At 45.6% G+C, this 20,269-nt stretch overlaps 1 protein-coding gene across 2 annotated transcripts in view; it reads right to left on the bottom strand.

Moving 5' to 3' along the window:
- Positions 1–19,414, bottom strand: part of DLGAP1 (DLG associated protein 1) — a 1,082,148-nt gene extending 1,062,734 nt beyond the window's left edge. For both annotated transcript variants that reach the window (XM_038747081.1, XM_038747079.1), the window contains exon 1: positions 19,292–19,414. The gene's annotated coding sequence lies outside the window, so the exon portion shown is untranslated. The remainder of the gene's footprint in view (positions 1–19,291) is intronic.
- Positions 19,415–20,269: the final 855 nt, after the last annotated feature.

The following is a 20,269-nucleotide window of genomic DNA, read 5'->3' on the forward strand; positions in this document are numbered from 1 at the left end:
TCTGTTACATTGTTGTGTTGTATTCTCCCAAGTCGCCTCTCAGGATCACCCCTAGAAAGTTTCCAGTCGTCTACCAGTCACGACTATAAGAGGGAGAGTCAATCAGAGGCCTCCCCATTCCATTCCTAGCTAAGGCAGTGGCTAGGAAGTGGCAGGCAATCTGCTACAAGTCAAAATTCACCTATGCTGGACAGCAGCGGCACCGGAGAGAGTCGAGAGCGGAGACTCAAGTGGACTTCCCAGAGGAAGGCAATGCTAAACCACTTCTTTATTTTTACCAAGAAAATGCTATGGATCCATTATCGGAACGGTTGCAGACGGAGGTGGGGCATCCTAGGAGAGATGCGTCCATGGAGTCGCTATGGGTCAGAAACGACTCAACGGCACAAGACAAGATATCGACCCGGGAAACACAACCAGCTGAATGCGGGAATGTAGGATTGTAAAGTACTCCATTCCTCAGCTAGGGACCGGGTAAGGAAGAGAAGCAAAAAAATCCCAGAGCCTGAAATGAAGGAAACTTCGCCAGCTGTTTGGTGATGATAGAGTCCTGTCAGCTCTTCTCCAGTTCCACTTCATTTTCCCTAGCTTAGCAGTTTCCTCTGCAGTTACCAACAATAATAATAATAATCTTTTTTTTCCTGTGGCATTTATTGAGTGCTCGCTTTGAGCGCAGCACTGTACTAAGTACTAGAGAAACAGCGTGGCTTAGTGGAAAGAACACAGGCTTGGGGGTCAGAGGTCGTGGGTTCTAATCCCGGCTCCACCACTTAACAGCTGTGTGACTTTGGGCAAGTCACTACAACATCTCTGTGCCTCAGTAACCTCAACTATAAAATGGAAATTAAGACTGTGAGCCCTACGTGGGACAACCTGATTACCTTGTATCTACCCCAGCGCTTAGAACAGTGCTTGGCACATAGTAAACAGTTAACAAATAGCATTATTATTATTAGGAGATTACAATATAATATAGTTGGTAAACACATTCCCTGCCCACAGCAATCTGTAGCCCTCTGTATAACCCGCTATGTATCATTGGCCAGAGCACTTGATATTCACCCCATCCTCAGGCACCTAGCACTTACGTACATGTCTATAAATCATGTACTATGAATTATTTACTTACATTAACGTCTGTCTCTCCCTCTACACTGTAAGCTCATTGTGGACAGGGAACGTGTCTGCCAATCTATGGCATTGTTCTCTCCTAAGCACTTAGTACACTGCTCTATGCATATAGTAGGTGTTCAATAAATACCACTGACGATCTACACGCACATATCTCTCCTCCACCTTGGAGAATACCTCCTGCAAGTTCTTCCCAGAGAGAATGGACAGGTAGAGCTGGTCCATATTTACAGAGACTGCTGTAGTGATATGTAACTGTAACTACCGGGCAAAGAACATCAGTTCCCATTTGGCCAGCAGAGTAACATTAAAACATAATCAGTCAGTCAATCATATTTATTGAGTGCTTACTGTGTGCAGAACACTGTACTAAGTGCTTCGGAGAGTACAACATAACCATAAACAGATACATTCCCTGCCCATTCAATAACTCAACTGTGTTGTGCACTTCCTCTGCGCAGAGCACTGTACTAAGCGTTTGAAAGAGTATGATATAACGGACACATTCCCTGCCCACAATAAGCTTACGTTCTAGAGAGGAGACAGACACTAACATAAATACATAAATTACGGATATGAAACATAATACATCTTGTTGTTCGTCACAGTCCCTCTGTTACGAAGGGGATTTTGAGGAATCTTTACAAAATGTAAGATAGGAGGTTCTAGCCCAGAATCAAGCTCAGCAGAATGGAAAGTTCTCGTAGAAACTGGATTCCCAAGAAACTGTCTACCAAGAATGGGCATTCTGAAGAGTTTTGACCCTGGGTTAATAACGGTCCTCCAATTATGTGCCTATAAATGAGGGGCGGTGGTTGCATTAAGAAGAGGTTACCCCAGCAGATGTTTTCAAATTAGCCAAAACCATGTCACAGAGTAAGCCAGCGGAGTTGGAAATGTGCCCAGAGAGACCTGGTGCATTGGCAGCCTGAGGGAGCATTTTAAATTGTCTCTTAACTTGCTTGTGCAGAGACTTGGCTACATGAGCCGAGGAGATAAACAAGTAGTAGCACAGTTCTTTCTCTTCCAATTTCTAGTTCATGGCGTCAAGAGGGAAAGGGAAAATCTGGGCTTTGAGAGTCATCGCTCTGAAAAATTGACCCGTTAGTATTCTAGGAGAAAGGAGCGATTCAGAAAATGTAGAGTGGAGATGTCGAGAGAAGAATTCTGCTACAATCAATCTATGGGCTTTATGGAGAGCTTACTGGGCTCCTAAGAGCAGAGCGCTTCGAAGAGTACAATATAACAGAGTGGGTAGACATGACCCTTGCCCTCAAAGACATTAATGTCTCCTAATAATAATAATAGTTATGGTAATAATTATGGTATTTATTGAGTGCTTACCACTTGCGAAGCACTGTTAATAACAATAATAATTATTATGGCATTTGTTAAGTGCAAGGCATTGTATTAAGTGCTGGGGTGGATACAAACAAATCGGGTTGGACCCAGCCTCTTGTCCCAGGTTGGACTTACAGTCTCAATATCCATTTTGCAGATGAGTTAACTGAGGCACAGAGAAGTGAAGTAACTTGCCCAAGGTCACACAGCAGACAAGTGGTGTCTCAAGGCCCTACTGAGAGCTCACCTCCTCCAGAAGGTCTTGCCAGATTGAGCCCCCTCCTTCCTCTCCCCCTCCTCCCCCCTCCTTACCTCCTTCCCCTCCCCACAGCACCTGTATGTATGTATATGTGTTTGTACGTATTTATTACTCTATTTATTTATTTATTTTATTTGTACATGTTTATTCTATTTATTTTATTTTGTTAATATGTTTTGTTTTCTTGTCTGTCTCCCCCTTCTAGACTGTGAGCCCACTGTTGGGTAGGGACCGTCTCTATATGTTGCCAACCTGTACTTCCCAAGCGCTTAGTACAGTGCTCTGCACGCAGTAAGCGCTCAATAAATACAATTGAATGAATGAATGAATGAATAGTGGAGCCGGGATTAGAACCCATGACCTTCAGTCTCCCAGGCCTGTGCTCTATCCACCATGCAATGCCGCTTCTCTAAGCATCATTCTGAGCTTTGGGGTGGATACAAGGTGATCAGGTTAGACACAGTCCCTGTCCCTCAAGGGGCTCGCAGTCTTAATCCCTTCAGCACTTAGAACAGCACTTTGCACATAGTAAGCGCTTAACAAAGGCCATCATTATTATTATTTTACAGATGAGGTAACTGAGGTATGGAGAAGTGAAGTGACTTGCCCAAGATCACACAGCGGATAAGTGATGGAGCCAGGACTAGAACCCCTGTCCAAATCCCAGTTCCTCCACTTGCCTGTCATGGGACCTTGTGCAAATAACAACTTCTTTGTGCCTCAGTTTCCTCCTCCGTGAAAGGGGGATTTATGGGTTCTCCCCCTCTCTTAGACTGTGATCCTGTGCAGGACAGGAACTAGGTCAGCTCTGACTACATCCACCCCAGTGTTTTAGCACACAGTAATATTTCCAGTATTTGTTAAGCGCTTACTACATGTCAAGCACTTTTTAAAGTGCTGGGGTAGATACAAGTTAATCAGAGCGGACACAGTCCCTGTCCCACGTGGAGCTCACAATCTAGGAAGGAGGGAGAATAGGCATGAGAAGCAGCATGGCTTAGTGGAAAGAGCCCGGGCTTTGGAGTCAGAGGTCATGGGTTCAAATCCCGGCTCTGCCAATTGTCAGCTGTGTGACTTTGGGCAAGTCACTTCACTTCTCTGGGCCTCAGTTCCCTCATCTGTTAAGTGGGGATTAAGACTGTGAGACCCCTGTGGGACAACCGGATCACTTTGTAACCTCCCCAGTGCTTAGAACAGTGCTTTGCACATAGTAAGCGCTTAATAAATGCCATTATTATTATTATTTAATCCCAATTTTATGATAATGACACTGAACGCAGAGAAGTTACATCACTTGCCCAAGGTCACACAAAAAATCAATTGGTAGAGCCGAGACTAGAACCCATGTCCTCTAACTCCCAGGCCAATAAAGTTTCTATTACGCCACAGTGCTTCTCTTAGAGTGTTGGATAAATATCACCACAATTGGTGCAAGCTCCTGGAGGGTAGTGATTGTGTGTGTCTGGCTTCTGTCGTATTCTCCCAACATTTTTTTTTCTTTTTCGGAGGGGAGTAAAGTGAGGAGTATCTTCTGGTGTCATCCTGTAGTTGAATGGAGGAAAATTATATTATCTTTGTTCCCGTTTTTCTTGGTTTGGTTTTTCATTTCTTGCTTTCAAAATTTAAAAAAATCCCACGAATCCTTATTAAAACTGCTCTGACTACCATGCTGAAAAATTCATTCATTCAGTCGTATTTGTTGAGCGCTTACTGTGTGCAGAGCACTGTACTAAGCGCTTGGAAAGGACAAGGTGGCAACATAAAATGAAAAATGATCTGTGAAATGGGTATGGGCCCATTGAGGTCGGCTGCCATTGAAGTTTCAGAGCTGTTCCGTTCAGTTATCCCTGAATGTGATGCAAATCGCTAGCGATAAAGGGCCCGGCCAAGAAAGTGTGATTGGCTCAGTACATCACCACCGTTGTGAAAACAACTCAAGTGCATGAGAAGCAGCGTGGCTCAGTAGAAAGAGCCCGGGCTTTGGCGTCAGAGGTCATGGGTTCAAATCCCGCTCCGCTAATTGTCAGCTGTGTGACTTTGGGCAAGTCACTTCACTTCTCTGGGCCTCAGTTACCACATCTGTAAAATGGGAATTAAGACTGTGAGCCCCCCGTGGGACAACCTGATCACCTTGTAACCTCCCCAGTGCTTAGAACAGTGCTTTGCACATAGTAAGTGCTTAATAAATGCCATCATCATTATTATTACTATCTGCAGGTAAACAATCATAATTTCCCTCTCTGAACCATTGGTGTCTGAACAGTGTCTATCCCGAGAGCAAGAGAAGGTTTCTAACCGTATTTTCAAGGATAAAGTATGTCAGGGCTTCTCAGCTTGACCCTTACCCCTATGGACCCTTACCCTTTTAGACTGTGAGCCCACTGTTGGGTAGGGACTGTCTCTATATGTTGCCAACTTGTACTTCCCAAGCGCTTAGTACAGTGCTCTGCACACAGTAAGCACTCAATAAATACGATTGATATGGATACAATCTCACCATCTGCAGAATCATCTCTGAAACAACGGAGAGCCTATATTCTTCCCAACACTTAGTATGGTAGCTTTTCCTCAGTAAGTGGCATCAAAGGTAATCCATGAATGTCATCAAAGATAAAACTGAAAATTGGACGACGATAGGAAGCAGCCGCGCAATTCCTCCCGACGTGTTTTACCCAGGATGGAGACGCCAGCTACAACCAAACCTTCCTCTCATCCCAGATTATTCCAGGAGATCCAGTTTGGACCCAAAGCAATCCCAGTTCAGAGATTCCCCGGGAAATTTCCCACTTCTATAGATCTGGGGCTACATCAGCCCAGGCTTTAGGGATGGGATAGATTTTCCCTGCTATGACCCAAAGAAGCATCCCAGTCTTCTGGAAAGAGCACAGACCTGGAGAAACAACATAGAGCCCACTCCTGGGAGTCAGAAAGTCGTGAGTTCTAATCCCACCTCTGCCACTTGTCTGCTGTGTGCCTAGGACATGTCACTTCACTTCTCTGTGCCTCAGTTACTTCATCTGTCAAATGGGGATTAAGACTGTGAACCCCACATAGGGCAAGGGACTGTGTTCAACATGATTTGCCTGTATCTACCCCAGCGCAGCCGCATGGCTCGGTGGCAAGAGTCCGGGCTTGGGAGTCAGAGGTTGTGGGTTCTAATCCCGGCTCTGCCACTTGTCAGCTGTGTTACTTTGGGCAAGTCACTTCACTTGTTTGGTTTTGTTCTCTGTCTCTCCCTTTTAGACTGTGAGCCCACTGTTGGGTAGGGACTGTCTCTATACGTTGCCGACTTGTACTTCCCAAGCACTTAGTACAGTGCTCTGCACACAGTAAGCGCTCAATAAATACGATTGATTGATTGATTGATTCACTTCTCTGTGCCTCAGTTCCCTCATCTGTCAAATGGGAATGAAGACTGTGAGCCCCACGTGAAACAACCTGATGACCTTCAATCAATCAATCAATCATATTTATTGAGCGCTTACTGTGTGCAGAGCACTGTACTAAGCACTTGGGAAGTACAAGTTGGCAACATATAGAGACAGTCCCTACCCAACAGTGGGCTCACAGTCTAGAAGGGATTTACCCCAGTGCTTAGAACAGTGCTTGGCACATAGTAAGCACTTAAATGGCATCATTATTACTATTACAGTGCCTGGAACATAGTAAGTGCTTAACATATACCATAATCATCATTATTAACATTATCAGAGGACCTGAGTTCTAATCCTAGATCCACCTGATGTATTCTGTGTGACCTTGGGCAAGTCACTTAAATTCTCTGGACCTCAGTTCCCTCATCGGGAAAATGGGGAAAATGGAAAATGGGGAAGCAGCATGGCTCAGTGGAAAGAACTCGGGCTTGGGAGTCAGAGGTCATGGGTTCAAATCCCGGCTCCTCCACTTCTCAGCTGTGTGACTTTGGGCAAGTCACTTCACTTCTCTGGGCCTCAGTTACCTCATCTGGAAAATGGGGATTAAGACGGTGAGCCCCCCGTGGGACAACCTGATCAATCAATCAATCGTATTTATTGAGCACTTACTGTGTGCAGAGCACTGTACTAAGTGCTTGGGAAGTACAAGTTGGCAACATATAGAGACAGTCCCTACCCAACAGTGGGCTCACAGTCTAGAAGGGGCAGACAGAGAACAAAACCAAACATACTAACAAAATAAAATAAATAGAATAGATATGTACAGGTAAAATAAATAAACAAACCTGATCACCTTGTAGCCCCCCCAGCGCTCAGACAGTGCTTTGCACATAGTAAGCGCTTAACAAATAGCATCATCATTATTATTATTATAAGACTGTGAGCCCTATGTGGGTCCTGGACTCTATCCAACCTGATTAGCTAGTATCTACCCCAATGCTTTGTTCAGTGGCTGCTATGTGGTAAGTGTTTAACAAATGCCATTAAAGAAAAATATAGGAAAGTCAGCTCACAGGACAAAATAACCACCACTTACAGGATCAGGCCATCCAGGCATGTTCAATCACCAAGTTTCTCATCAACCTCTGATGATTTTGACACCTGTCTACATGTTTTGTTTTGTTGTCTGTCTCCCCCTTCTAGACTGTGAGCCCATTGTTGGGTAGGAACCGTCCCTATATGTTGCCAAATTGTACTTCCCAAGCGCTTAGTACAGTGCTCTGCACACAGTAAGCGCTCAACAAATATGATTGATTGATTGATTGATCATCGATGGTGTATAATGAGCACTTACTATGTGCAGAGCATGCTACTAAGTGCTTGGGAGAATACAACAGACGTGACAGACACATTCCCTGCACACGATGAGTTCTCAGTCTAGAGGAGGAGACCAGCATTTAGTGGAAAGAGCACAGGCTTGGGAGCCAGAGGATGTGAGTTCTAATCCTGGCTCTGCTACTTGTGTGCTGTGTGACCTTGGGTAAGCCACTTTACTTCTCTGTGACTCGGTTATCTCATCTGCAAAATGGGGATTAGGACTGTGAGCCCCATGTGGGACAACCTGATTACCTTGTACCTACCCTAGTGCTTAGAACAGTGCTTGGCACATAGTAAGCACTTAACAAATGCCATCATTATTATTATATAAATCATTGATGGTATAGAATGTAAAGATATGTTCATAAGTGCTGTGGGGTTGAAAGTTGGGCAAATATCGAAAACCCGAAGGTCTCAGAGATCCCACACATCCCTTGACAGTAACACAACAAGGTTGTGTGACCAGGGTGTCTCACCCAGGACATACACCTCTGATCATCGTCATCAATTGTATTTATTGAGCGCTTACTATGTGCAGAGCACTGTACTAAGCACTTGGGAAGTACAAATTGGCAACATATAGAGACAGTTCCTACCCAACAGTGGGCTCACAGTCTAAATCTATCACATCTGATCTATCACATGGGAAAATATTGCTTTTCCTACAAATATTTTTCCTTCAGTCTGCATGTTTCACCATTGGACTGAAACACATTAAGCACCCTCTTAGCATTGCCTAGTCTATAGAGCACCGGCCTGGCAGTTAGGAGGACCTGGGTTCTAATCCTGTCGTGGCAACTCTTCCGCTCTGTGACCTTGGGCAAGTCACGTCCCTTCTCTTTGCCTCAGTTACCTCATCTGTAAAATGGGGATTAAGAATGTGAGCCCTAGAATAACAATAATAATGATGATATTTCTAAAGCGCTTACTCTGTGCCAGTCGCTGTTCTAAGCTCTGGAGTAATCATAATAATAACGATGATGGCATTTATTAAGCACTTACTATGTTCAAAGCATTGTTCTAAGCACTGGGGAGGTTACAAGGTGATCAAGTAGATGCAAGCTAATCAGGTTGGACACAGTCCCTGTCCCACACAGGGTTCACACTCTTCATTCCCATTTTACAGATGAGGAAACTGAGGTGCAGGGAAATTAAGTGTCCCTCTTCCTATATGAGACATCGATAGTGTCTAATCTGATTAGCTCGTATCTACCCCAGTGCTTAGTTCAGTGTCTGGCACATAGTAAGCATTTAACAAATACCAATCAATCATTCAATCGTATTTATTGAGAGCTTACTGTGTGCAGAGCACTGTACTAAGCACTTGGGAAGTACAAGTTGGCAACACATAGAGACAGTCCCTACCCAACAGCGGGCTCACAGTCTAGAAGGGGGAGACAGACAACAAAACGAAACATATTAACAAAATAAAATAAATAGAATAAATATGTACAAGTAAAATAAATGCCACATAGTAAAATAGTAAAATAAATAGTAAAATAGTACTAGTAAAATAAATACCACATAGTAAAATAAATGCCAAATAGTAAAATAAATACCACAAACAACAAGTTAAAAATCTCACTTTAGCTTTTTATGGTTCAGGTCCTATAACCCTCACCCCACTGCTTCCTTGAGTGAGGTCAAGGTAGTCCCAGAGACCATCATCATCATCATGATCATGATGGGCAGGGAATGTGTATTTACTGAGCGCTTACTGTGTGCAGAGCACTGTACTAAGCGCTTGGGAAGTACAAGTTGGCAACATATAGAGACAGTCCCTACCCAACCAGGGACTCAGGAGCCAGGAGGCAATAGATGATAAGTTCATTGTAGGCAGGGAATGTGTCTTCCATGAATGGTATTTATTCATTCATTCAATCATATTTATGGAGCGCTTACTGTGTGAAGAGCACTGTACTAAGCGCTTGGGAACTACAAGTTGGCAACACATAGAGACGGTCCCTACCTAACAGCGGGCTCACAGTCTAGAAGGGGGAGACAGAAAACAAAACAAAACATATTAACAAAATGAAATAAATAGAATAAATATGTACAAGTAAAATAAATAAATAAATAGAATATTGAGAGCTCACTATGTGCAGAGCGCTATACTAAGAGCTTGGGAGAGTACAACAGAATTAGCCGGCACGTTCCCTCCCCATAACGAGCGTTTAATCCCACCACATATTTTTCTCCCCTGCCATGCTGAATTGCCTTTGTTTTGTTTTTTAATGACATCTGTTAAGTACCTACTACATGCCAGGCACTGTTCTAAAAACTGGGATAGACACAAGCTAATCAGGTTGGACACAGTCCATGTCCCACATGGGGCTCACAGTCTTAGTCCTCATTTTACAGACGACATAACTGGGGCACAGAGAAGATAAGTGACTTGCCCACGGTCACACAGCAGAAAAGTGGCAGCACAGGGATTAGAACCCAGGCCCTTCTGACACCCCCCCCCGCCCCCCCCAGCCCATGCTCTAGCCATTAGGTCTTGCTGAATTGCTGAATCCCCATCTGTGAAGTTCAAAATGGACAGCTAATTTTGCTCCACTAAGACATATGCAGGATCTCCAACTTTCTTTTTCTTTTTTTTCTTTCTGCCTAGCAGTTTTCCTCATGCCAAGCAGTGTAATGAACACCTGCATGTCATAGCCACTGGAGCATCAATGGTGGTTAGTCCTGTGTTTTCTCTCTGCCATCATCCTAAAGGCCTACCTCACTGTGGGGTGGCCATATGAACTCTCTGGACTGTGAGTTCATTGTGGGCAGGGAATGTGTCTATTTGTTGCTGTATTGTACTCTCCCAGGAACCTAGTAACGATAATTATAATGATTATGGTATATGTTAAGAGCTTACTATGTGCCAAGCACTGTTCTAAGCACCAGGGTAGATACAAGATAATAAGGTTGTTCCGCTTGGGGGGTCACAATCTTCATCCCCATTTTACAGATCATAATAATAAATAATGATATTGGCATTTATTAAGTGCTTACTATGTGCAAAGCACTGTTCTAAGCACTGGGGAGGTTACAAGGTGATCAGGTTGTCCCATGTGGGGCTCACAGTCTTAACCCCCATTTTACAGATGAGGGAACTGAGGCCCAGAGAAGTGAAGTGACTTGCCCCAAGTCTCACAGCTGACAAGTGGCCGAGGTGGGATTTGAACCCATGACCTCTGACTCCAGAGCCCGTGGTCTTTCCACTGAGCCACGCTGCTTCTCTGAGTGATGATTGCAGATCAGTGCAGTGTGATCGCCACACATAGTAAGCACTCGATAAATATGATTGAATGAATGTATGACTACTCAGCGCTTGAGCGAGTACAATATAACAATAAACAGCTTACAGTCTAGGGGACTATGTTCAGATTTGCCACCTACTTAAGCAAGTTTCCCTGCTAAGAAAGCGCTGGCTTCGATCATCCTGAGAGACTCTGGAATATTGTCTTTTGGGGAAAGGGAAAGCTCCCAGGAAGCTTGCAATCCTCATCCTTGTCCACGTCAATCTGTCAACCAATCACATCTATGGGGTAGTGCTCGGCACACAGTAAGCGCTCAATAAATGATGATGATGGTATTTGTTAAGCGCTTACTATGTGCAAAGCAGTGTTCTAAGCGCTGGGGTACATACAAGGTGATCAAGTTGTCCCACGTGGGACTCACAGTCTTAATCCCCATTTTACAGATGGGTAACTGAGGCCCAGAGAGGCGAAGTGACTTGCCCAAAGTCACACAGCCGACAAGTGGCGGAGCTGGGATTAGAACCCATGACCTCTGACTCCCAAGCCCGGGCTCTTTCCACTGAGCCACGCTGCTTCTCAATAAATACGATTGAATGAATGAATGGAGTGCTTACAGGGTGGAGAGCACTGTACTGAGCACTGGGGGAGTTCGGTATTAGAGAGTCGGTGAACACGATCTTTGTCTACAGAGAGCTTACACTCTAGAAGGTGGGGACACTTCTTCTCCGGAAAAGGAGCATGGCACCAACAATTTGGAAAATTTTACCTGTGTGTGTGTGTGTGTGTGTGTGTGTGTGTGTGTGTGTGCGTGTGTGTGTGCATTTTTATGTGTTTGTGAGAGAGGGAAAGATAAAGAACACTCTAATGGGTGGCTGCAGGTAAGGTAAATGATGGTGCCATTAATCAATCAATCAATCAATCGTATTTATTGAGCGCTTACTGTGTGCAGAGCACTGTACTAAGCGCTTGGGAAGTCCAAGTTGGCAACATATAGAGACAGTCCCTACCCAACAGTGGGCTCACAGTCTAAAAGGGGGAGACAGAGAACAAAACCAAACATACTAACAAAATAAAATAAATAGAATAGATATGTACAAGTAAAATAAATAAATAAATAGAGTAATAAATATGTACAAACATATATACAAATGTACAGGTGCTGTGGGGAAGGGAAGGAGGTAAGATGGGGGGATGGAGAGGGGGACGAGGGGGAGAGGAAGGAAGGGGCTCAGTCTGGGATGTTAGCTGGACATATATTAAGTTCCCAAATCCCCAAGTTCCAGGCATTCTAGATATTTTTAGTTGTGGTGGTTTGTTTGTTTTTAATGGGTTTGGGTAATTACTCACCATGTGCCAGGCACCGTACAAGGCTCTGGGGTAGATACAAGAAAATCAAGTTGCTCACAGCCCATGTCCCATACGGGATTCAGAGCTTTAATCTCCATTTTATAGATGAGGTAACTGAGGCACAGAAAAGCAAAGTGACTCGCCCAGTACTGCACAGAAGACAAGTGGCAGAGCTGGAATTAGAAACCAGGTCTTCTGACTCCTAGGCCTGTGTTCTTTCCACTCATCTATGTTGCTTCCCTTACTTGATAGGAATGTGGGAAAATAACCACTTGGGGTACCTAGTGGTTGAAGACACTAAGCAGATGAAACTAGAACAGACCACTCTTATAAAAACCAACACAGTGCTCTGAAAATATAGGTATTTTTTTTTTTTTTTGTAAATTAGAGACTTGCATCTCTTGGCTACAATTCACACTAATCCGAGCACAAGATCAATCGCTACCTTCACCCTCGACAATGTGAGGAAAAGAAAGAGAAGAAAAGGAGAAATCAGGTGAACAGCAAATACTTTAGAGATCTGCTCTGTTTCAAGTCGAGAGCTAGTGTGGTTTCTATAGAGATGGAATCCTCTCACTCATTTTCCAACATACTTCTGGGCTTTCGATAGAATTAGTGCTTTCCTCCTTTAAATAAAGTGTTCTGATGGAAAGGCAATCTATCATCATCAATCGCATTTATTGAGCGCTTACTGTGTGCAGAGCACTATACTAAGCGCTTAAGAACATAGGAATGCCACAGTCTTAATACAAATGATAGTGGTATTTGTTAAGCTCTTACTATGTGTTAAGCATTGCACTGAAACCTGGGATAGAAACGCAACAAGCAGAATGGACAAAGTTCCTGTCCCACAAGGAGCTAACATTCCAAGAGCTCATACTCTCAAGTTCTTAGTACAGTGCTCTGCACACAATAATAGCTCAAAAAAAAATCAATGACTGATTGATTGACTGATTGAAGGGAGAGGGAGTTTCTAGACTGTGAAAAAATTCTAGACTGTGGGCCCGTTGTTGGGTAGGGACTGTCTCTATCAGTTGCCGAACTGTACTTCCCAAGTGCTTAGTATAGTGCTCTGCGCACAATAAGCGCTCAATAAATATAATTGAATGAATGAATGAATGAACAGATAGTTAACCCCCCATTTTACAGATAAGCAAGCTGCGGCAGAGAGAAATTAAGTGACTTGCCCAAAGTCAGACAGCAGGCAAGTGGTGGGATCGACTTCAAACCCAGGCCCCATACGCTCTTTCCACTGCCTAAGTGCTATTGATTTTAAACTGAAATTCATTCATTCATTCAATCATATTTATTGAGCGCTTACTGTGTGCAGAGCACTGGACTAAGCGCTTGGGAAGTACAAGTTGGCAACATATAGAGACAGTACCTACCCAACAGCGGGCTCACAGTCTAGAAGGGGGAGACAAACAAAACAAAACATATTACCAAAAGAAAATAAATAGAATAAATATGTACAAGTAAAATAAATAAATAGAGTAATAAATATGTACAAACATATATACATATATACAGGTGCTATGGGGAGGGGAAGGAGGTAAGGAGGGGGGATGGGGAGGGGGAGGAGGAGGAGAGGAAGGAGGGGACTGGGAAGGCCTCCTGGAGGAGGTGAGCTCCCAGTAGGGCTTTGAAGGGAGGTAGAGAGCTAACTTGGCGGATGTGCGGAGGGAGGGCATTCCAGGCCCGGGGGAGGACGTGGGCCGGGGGTCGACGGTGGGACAGGAGAGAATGAGGCACAGTGAGGAGATTAGCTGCAGAGGAGCGGAGGGTGTGGGCTGGGCTGTAGATGGAGAGAAGGGAGGTTAGGTAGGTGGGGGTGAGGTGCTGGACAGCCTTGAAGCCGAGGGTGAGGAGTTTTTGCCTGATACGTAGGTTGATTGGTAGCCACTGGAGATTTTTGAGGAGGGGAGTAACATGCCCAGAGCATTTCTGCACAAAGACGATCTGGACAGCAGCGTGAAGTATAGATTGAAGTGGGGAGAGACAGGAGGATGGGAGATCAGAGAGGAGGCTGATGCAGTAATCCAGTCGGGATAGGATGAGAGACTGAACGAGGAAGGTAGCGGTTTGGAAGGAGAGGAAAGAGTGGATCTTGGTGATGTTGCAGAGGTGAGACTGGCAGGTTTTGGTGACGAACTGGTTGTGAGGGGCGAATGAGAGAGCGGAGTCGAGGATGACACCAAGGTTGCAGGCCTGTGAGACGGGAAGGATGGTAGTGCCATCAACAGTGATGGGAAAGTCAGGGAGAGGGCAAGGTTTGGGAGGGAAGATAAGGAGTTCAGTCTTGGACATGCTGAGTTTTAGATGGCGGGCGGACATCCAGATGGAGATGTCCTGAAGGCAGGAGGAGATACGAGCCTGGAGGGAGGGAGACTGTGAGCCCACTGTTGGGTAGGGACCGTCTCGTCTCTATATGTTGCCAACTTGTACTTCCCAAGCGCTTAGTACAGTACTCTGCACACAGTAAGCGCTCAATAAATATGATTGATTGATTGACTGATTGAGAGAGAGCAGGGGCAGAGATGTAGATTTGGGTGTCATCAGCGTAGAGATGATAGTTGAAGCCGTGGGTGCGAATCAGTTCACCAAGGGAGTGAGTGTAGATACAGAATGGAAGGGGACCAAGAACTGACCCTTGAGGAACCCCCGCAGTAAGGGGATGGGACGGGGAGGAGGAGCCCGCAAAAGAGACTGAGAATGAACAACTGGAGAGATAAGAGGAGAACCAGGAGAGGACAGAGTCTGTGAAGTCTGTGATATGACGGAAGCTATAAAGGATGCATAATTTGGTTATTGACATTAAAATGAGATAAAATAGTGTATAGTATATTGCCTGGAACTTTTATCTCTGTAAAATGGCACCACATTTCTGATGACATGGTGCCTGTCTCCTAGAATTAGTATTAAAACTATTTAGGACATTATGTGAAATCACAACCAGATAAGCAGCTGAGAAGCTGCTGTGGCCTAGTGGAGAGACCATGGGGCTGGGACTCAGAGGACTCGGGTTCTAATCCCACCTCTGCCACTTGCCTGCTGTGTGGCCTTAGTTGGGCAAGTCACTTAACTTCTCTATGCCTCAGTTACCTCATCTGTGAAATGGGGATTCAATACCCCTTCTCCCTCCTACTTAGACTGTGAGTCCCATGTGGAGCCTGCTCATTTTGTATTTTCCAAACCACTAAGTCCAGTGCTTCACACATTCATTCATTCATTAATTCAATCGTATTTATTGAGCGCTTACTGTGTGCAGAGCACTGTACTAAGCGCTTGCAAAGTACACATTGGCAACATATAGAGACGGTCCCTACCCAACAATGGTCTCACAGTCTAGAAGGGGGAGACAGAACAAAACAAAACATGTGGACAGGTGTCAGGTCATCAGAATAAATAGAAGTAAAGCTAGATGCACATAGTAAGCACTCGACAAATACAATTGTTATTATTGTTCTTATTGTAAATCATGATAATTTCTAAAGGGGTGGGGGGCGAAGGGCGGGGTGGTGGTTCTAAGGACTTAATAGGAGTAGCAGCTATTTGAAGAAGGAACAGAAGTAAATTTTGATGAAAAAAAATCAGTATCCTAAGTATTTCAGAATGTTAATCAATGAATAAGCTAATTCACACTGCCCTCTATAGTAGCATCCTTCACACCTAGAAGAGATGAAGAACAATGGAGCCAATATCAAATAGGCCAGGCTAGACTATAGCTAAACCCAAATGTATGTAGTCATTTGCCCAATAACAATTATAGTAAGCATTGAAGGCACATCTCCTTCAAGAGGCCTTTCCCGGCTAAACCCTCATTTCCTCTTCTCCCACTCCCTTCTGTGTCACTCTGATTTGCTCCCTTTATTCACTCCTCCCTCAGTACAAAAGCACTTCTGCACACAACTCTAATTATTTATTTATATGAATGTCTGTTTCCGCCTCTAGACTGTAGGCTTTCGGTGGGCAGAGAACGTACCTCCCGACTCTGTTATTTTGTATTCTCCTGAGCACTTAGTATTCTTTCCACAGTAAGTGCTCAATAAATATCATTGATTGATTGAGTGGTACCTCTTTATCTGGAATGGAATAGATCAGAAAGCAGAATGCCACATTAAGGATGTGGCCAAAGTTGTGTGTTTGTGTGTGTGTGTGTGTGTGTGTGTGCGCATGTGTGCTCACGCGCACGTGGTGGGAGGGTGGGGAGTAGTAGCTGTGTTTAGTTTTCCAGAGTCACGTATGCCCTTTCTCCAATATTCCCAGTTGGAGACAAATGCTTATAAAGCAGGAGAAAACAAAGATAGGAAAAATACAGAAGTTTCCCATCAAGAACATTCACATTATGTATTTATCTGCATATATCTGTAATTTATTTATTTATCTACTCATTTATTTATAATAATGTCTGTCTCCCCCTCTAGACTGTGAGCTCGTTGTGGGCTCTGCTCTTCCCGCCCTCCCCATCGCCCCGACTATCTCCTTCTGCTCCACTCCCTTCCCCGCCCCACAGCACTTGTGTATTTATGTACCTATTTATTTTTCTATTTATTTAATAATGATGTATATATATAGTTCTATTTATTCATATTAATGCTATTGATGCCTGTCTCCTTGCTTTGTTTTGTTGTCTGTCTCCCCCCTTCTAGACTGTGAGCCCATTGTTTGAGCAGGGATTGTCTCTGTTGCTGAATTGTACTTTCCAAGCACTTAGTACAGTGCTCTGCACACAGTAAGCGGTCAATAAATACGATTGACTGAATATCTATCTGTTGTTACATCGAACTCTCCCAAGCGCTTAGTACAGTGTTTTTCACACAGTAAGTGCTCAATAAATACGATTGAATGTATTCATACACTTTCTTTTGGAGCTTTATCTCTGAAACAAACGTTTGGTAGAAGTCAGGAAGCTGGGTCAGATGCGGACAGGACCTCAAATGGTCACATTTTACTCCTGTTCATATCAGAGGATCCTCCCAGAATCTAGTCTTCCATAATTCTTACAGTAAGCACACATGCACCATTAGCAAACTCAAGCCTCAGAATAAAGAGATAGAGCAATGTCAAGATCACCGCCAAATTAATCATTCGGTCCAACACTTTGTCTGCCCGTATACAGGATAACTGTTCAGTGTTTTCCTCTTGGAGTTAAATGGCTCTATCAATCTTCTTTAAAACTAAAGAATTTAAGATGGAAGTTTTCCTTTAAGCTGAATTATTCAAACAAAAACATTTCTGAAAGTGATATAGGTTTTTTTTTCCTCTCCCAGAGGATTTTTGTACCACTTCCCCTGGCTTGCCAAAATATACATTTTCTCACACCTAGATTATCAAGAACAATAGTTTTGGTCATAAAATTGTCAGGATTTACTTCAACTTTACATCTTTTCGAAAGAGTAAAACACCCGTACAGAGTAAACAGAAAAAAACAAAATATTTATTTAATGACACCTCAGAAACAAAGCCGGACCTTCTCTCCTCTCGATAGCACTTACATCTTTTTCCACAACATCTCTTTGGGGGGAGATGACATATCATTACATGACATTCAGATTCCAGGACACTCATCAAGTTAGGACTCTGGATTCTGGCTAGAATTGCCCAATTTCACAGAAATGCCCGTTCGAAGAAAGGATCTCTAAAAATCTCCTTTTTAAGACCTGCTAAAAGTCCGGAACCAGCTACTCGATCCAAGAGACCAAAGTAAGCCAGTACAGATCTCCGCACGCAATAAACACTCAATCCTCTCCAGCGCTTAGAACAGTGCTTTGCACATAGTAAGCGCTTAATAAATGCCATTATCACTATTATTATTAATAATAAATACCATGGCTGGACTGATTAGGCTTACGCCTGCGAAAATGACTTTGCAAGAGATTGGCCTCTCGTGGCTTAATTCCTCAATAATAATAATAATGACATTTGTTAAGCGATATGCAAAGCACTGTTCTAAGCGCTGATGCCCCTTCATAGAGCCAGCGGGCTCTGGCTGCATTTCCAAGCCATCTCCGTTTCCCCAGGACCAAAGACCATCTCCCGGGGAAGAAACTAAAGTTCTTGCATTTCAAGTAAGAGTGAGAGATTGGGTGCGTGCCTGTGTGTGGGTGTGATTTAATCTTAGCTTCTACATCATGGTGCATTTTTTAGCTTAACTCGAGGTATCCGACTGGGGGGCGAGGGGGGGAGAAATACCCATCTTTCGGGGGAGAAATCTCAGTTTTTCCCTTTCTCTCCCTCACACACACACCGACAGGGCCCAGACCCACGCGCCCACCTAACCTGCGAGTGGGGTCTCTGGCCAGAAGTGGGTAAGGGGGGGGGAAGCTCTCTGTGGGCAGGGCAGCTCCTGCTTGTTTCTTGCACCAGTGGCCCCCGCTGGGGCTGGCCCTGGCCCAGGTTGCCCAGGTTGCCCAGGGGGGCCCCTGGCCTGGCAGGAGGAGGGGACTTGGAGAGATTCCCCTTCTCTGCCTAGCAGGGAGGGGACCTTGGAGAGATCCCCTTCTCTGCCTAGCAGGGAGGGGACCTTGGAGAGATCCCCTTCTCTGCCTTAGCAGGGAGGGGACCTTGGAGAGATCCCCTTCTCTGCCCAGGAGGGAGGGGACCCTTCCAAGGTGCCCTCCTCTGCCCAGGACTGGGGATGGGGGGGGATGGGGGGTCCAAAGCAGAGCAGGGAGAGGCCGCCCCCAAACTGCCACTTTCCCCTCCCGCAACACTGGACCCCCAAACCCCAACAGGGAGGGGAAACGGGGCTTCAGGATGCCAGGGGGCCCCAGGAGGAGGGGGAGGTTGGGATGGAGTCTCTCCCATCCCGGCCTTTGGGGAGTCTCCCCCGCTCCCCAGGACTAGTATGTTGGGTTTTGTTCTCTGTCTCCCCCTTTTAGACTGTGAGCCCGCTGTCGGGTAGGGACTGTCTCTATATGTTGCCAATTTGTACTTCCCAAGCGCTTAGTCCGGTGCTCTGCACATAGTAAGCGCTCAATAAATGCGATTGATGATGATGATGATGATGATGATGATGACTCCGGCCCCTCCGGGACAAAATTGAGGTCCCCGGAGCGCACGGCTGGGCAGGGCGCAGGGGGCAGTGGCAGCCTCCCGGGGGGCCGGGGTTGGACCAGGGGGTGGTGGGGACCCCCTTCTCTCTCCCACCCGGGCCCCTGGAGCCCCCCAGGAGCCCCCAAAGGGAGCCCCCTCCCCACACCCCGCCTTACCTTGGCGCTTCCCCGCAGGCCGTCCTCCGGGCGATGGGCTCTCCGGGGTCCCCGGGGGGGCAGGGGAAGAGGCTGCAGATGCCCCCCGGAGGGGGCGTCGCCCCCAGCCCCCAACTGGAGCGCGGGGGAGAGGCGAGCTGGACGCCCACCTCCTCCACCTCCCGCTCCGGGGCCCGGGCACCGAGGGAAAAGAGCAAAGAGGGGAGGGGGAGCAAGAGCAGCAGGAGGAGCAAGAGGAGGAGCCAAAGGAGGAGAAGGCCCTGATGCCCCCGCCCCACCGCCCCCAACTCCACCTGCTAATAATCAGAACAACGAGGGGATTTCTTCAGCGCCCATCCCCTCCCATCCAACTGCTGGAGCCCTTAGTGGGAGCAGAGCGATCAATCCATCGTATTTATTGAGCGCCCACTGTGTGCAGAGCACTGCACTAAGCGCTTGGGAAGTCCAAGTCGGCAACACATAGAGACCGCCCCTATCCAACAGCGGGCTCGCAGTCTAGAAGGGGGAGATGAGCAATCAATCCATCAGTCGATCGTATTTATTGAGCGCCTACTGTGTGCAGAGCACTGGACTAAGCGCTTGGGAAGAACAAGTCGGCAACATATAGAGATGGTCCCTACCCAACAGCGGGCTCACAGTCTAGAAGGGGGAGACAGAGAACAAAACCAGATATGCCAACAGAATAAAATGAATAGAATACATATGTACAAGGGAGATAGAGTAATAAATATATACAAACAGATATACATATATACAGGTGCTGTGGGGAAGGGAAGGAGGTAAGATGGGGGGATGGAGAAGGGGACGAGGGGGCACTGCTCTAAGCGCTCGGAAACTACAATTTGGCAACAGAGACGATCCCTGCCCAACAACGGGCTCACAGTCTGGAAGATAGCCAGGATGATAATACTGGTGTTTGGTAAGGGCTTATTATGGGTGTTATTAGCGCTTAGTACAGGGCTCTGCGGTAAGCGCTCA

This window comes from Tachyglossus aculeatus, chromosome 5, assembly GCF_015852505.1.
Source record: "Tachyglossus aculeatus isolate mTacAcu1 chromosome 5, mTacAcu1.pri, whole genome shotgun sequence".
NCBI classification, from domain to species: domain Eukaryota; kingdom Metazoa; phylum Chordata; class Mammalia; order Monotremata; family Tachyglossidae; genus Tachyglossus; species Tachyglossus aculeatus.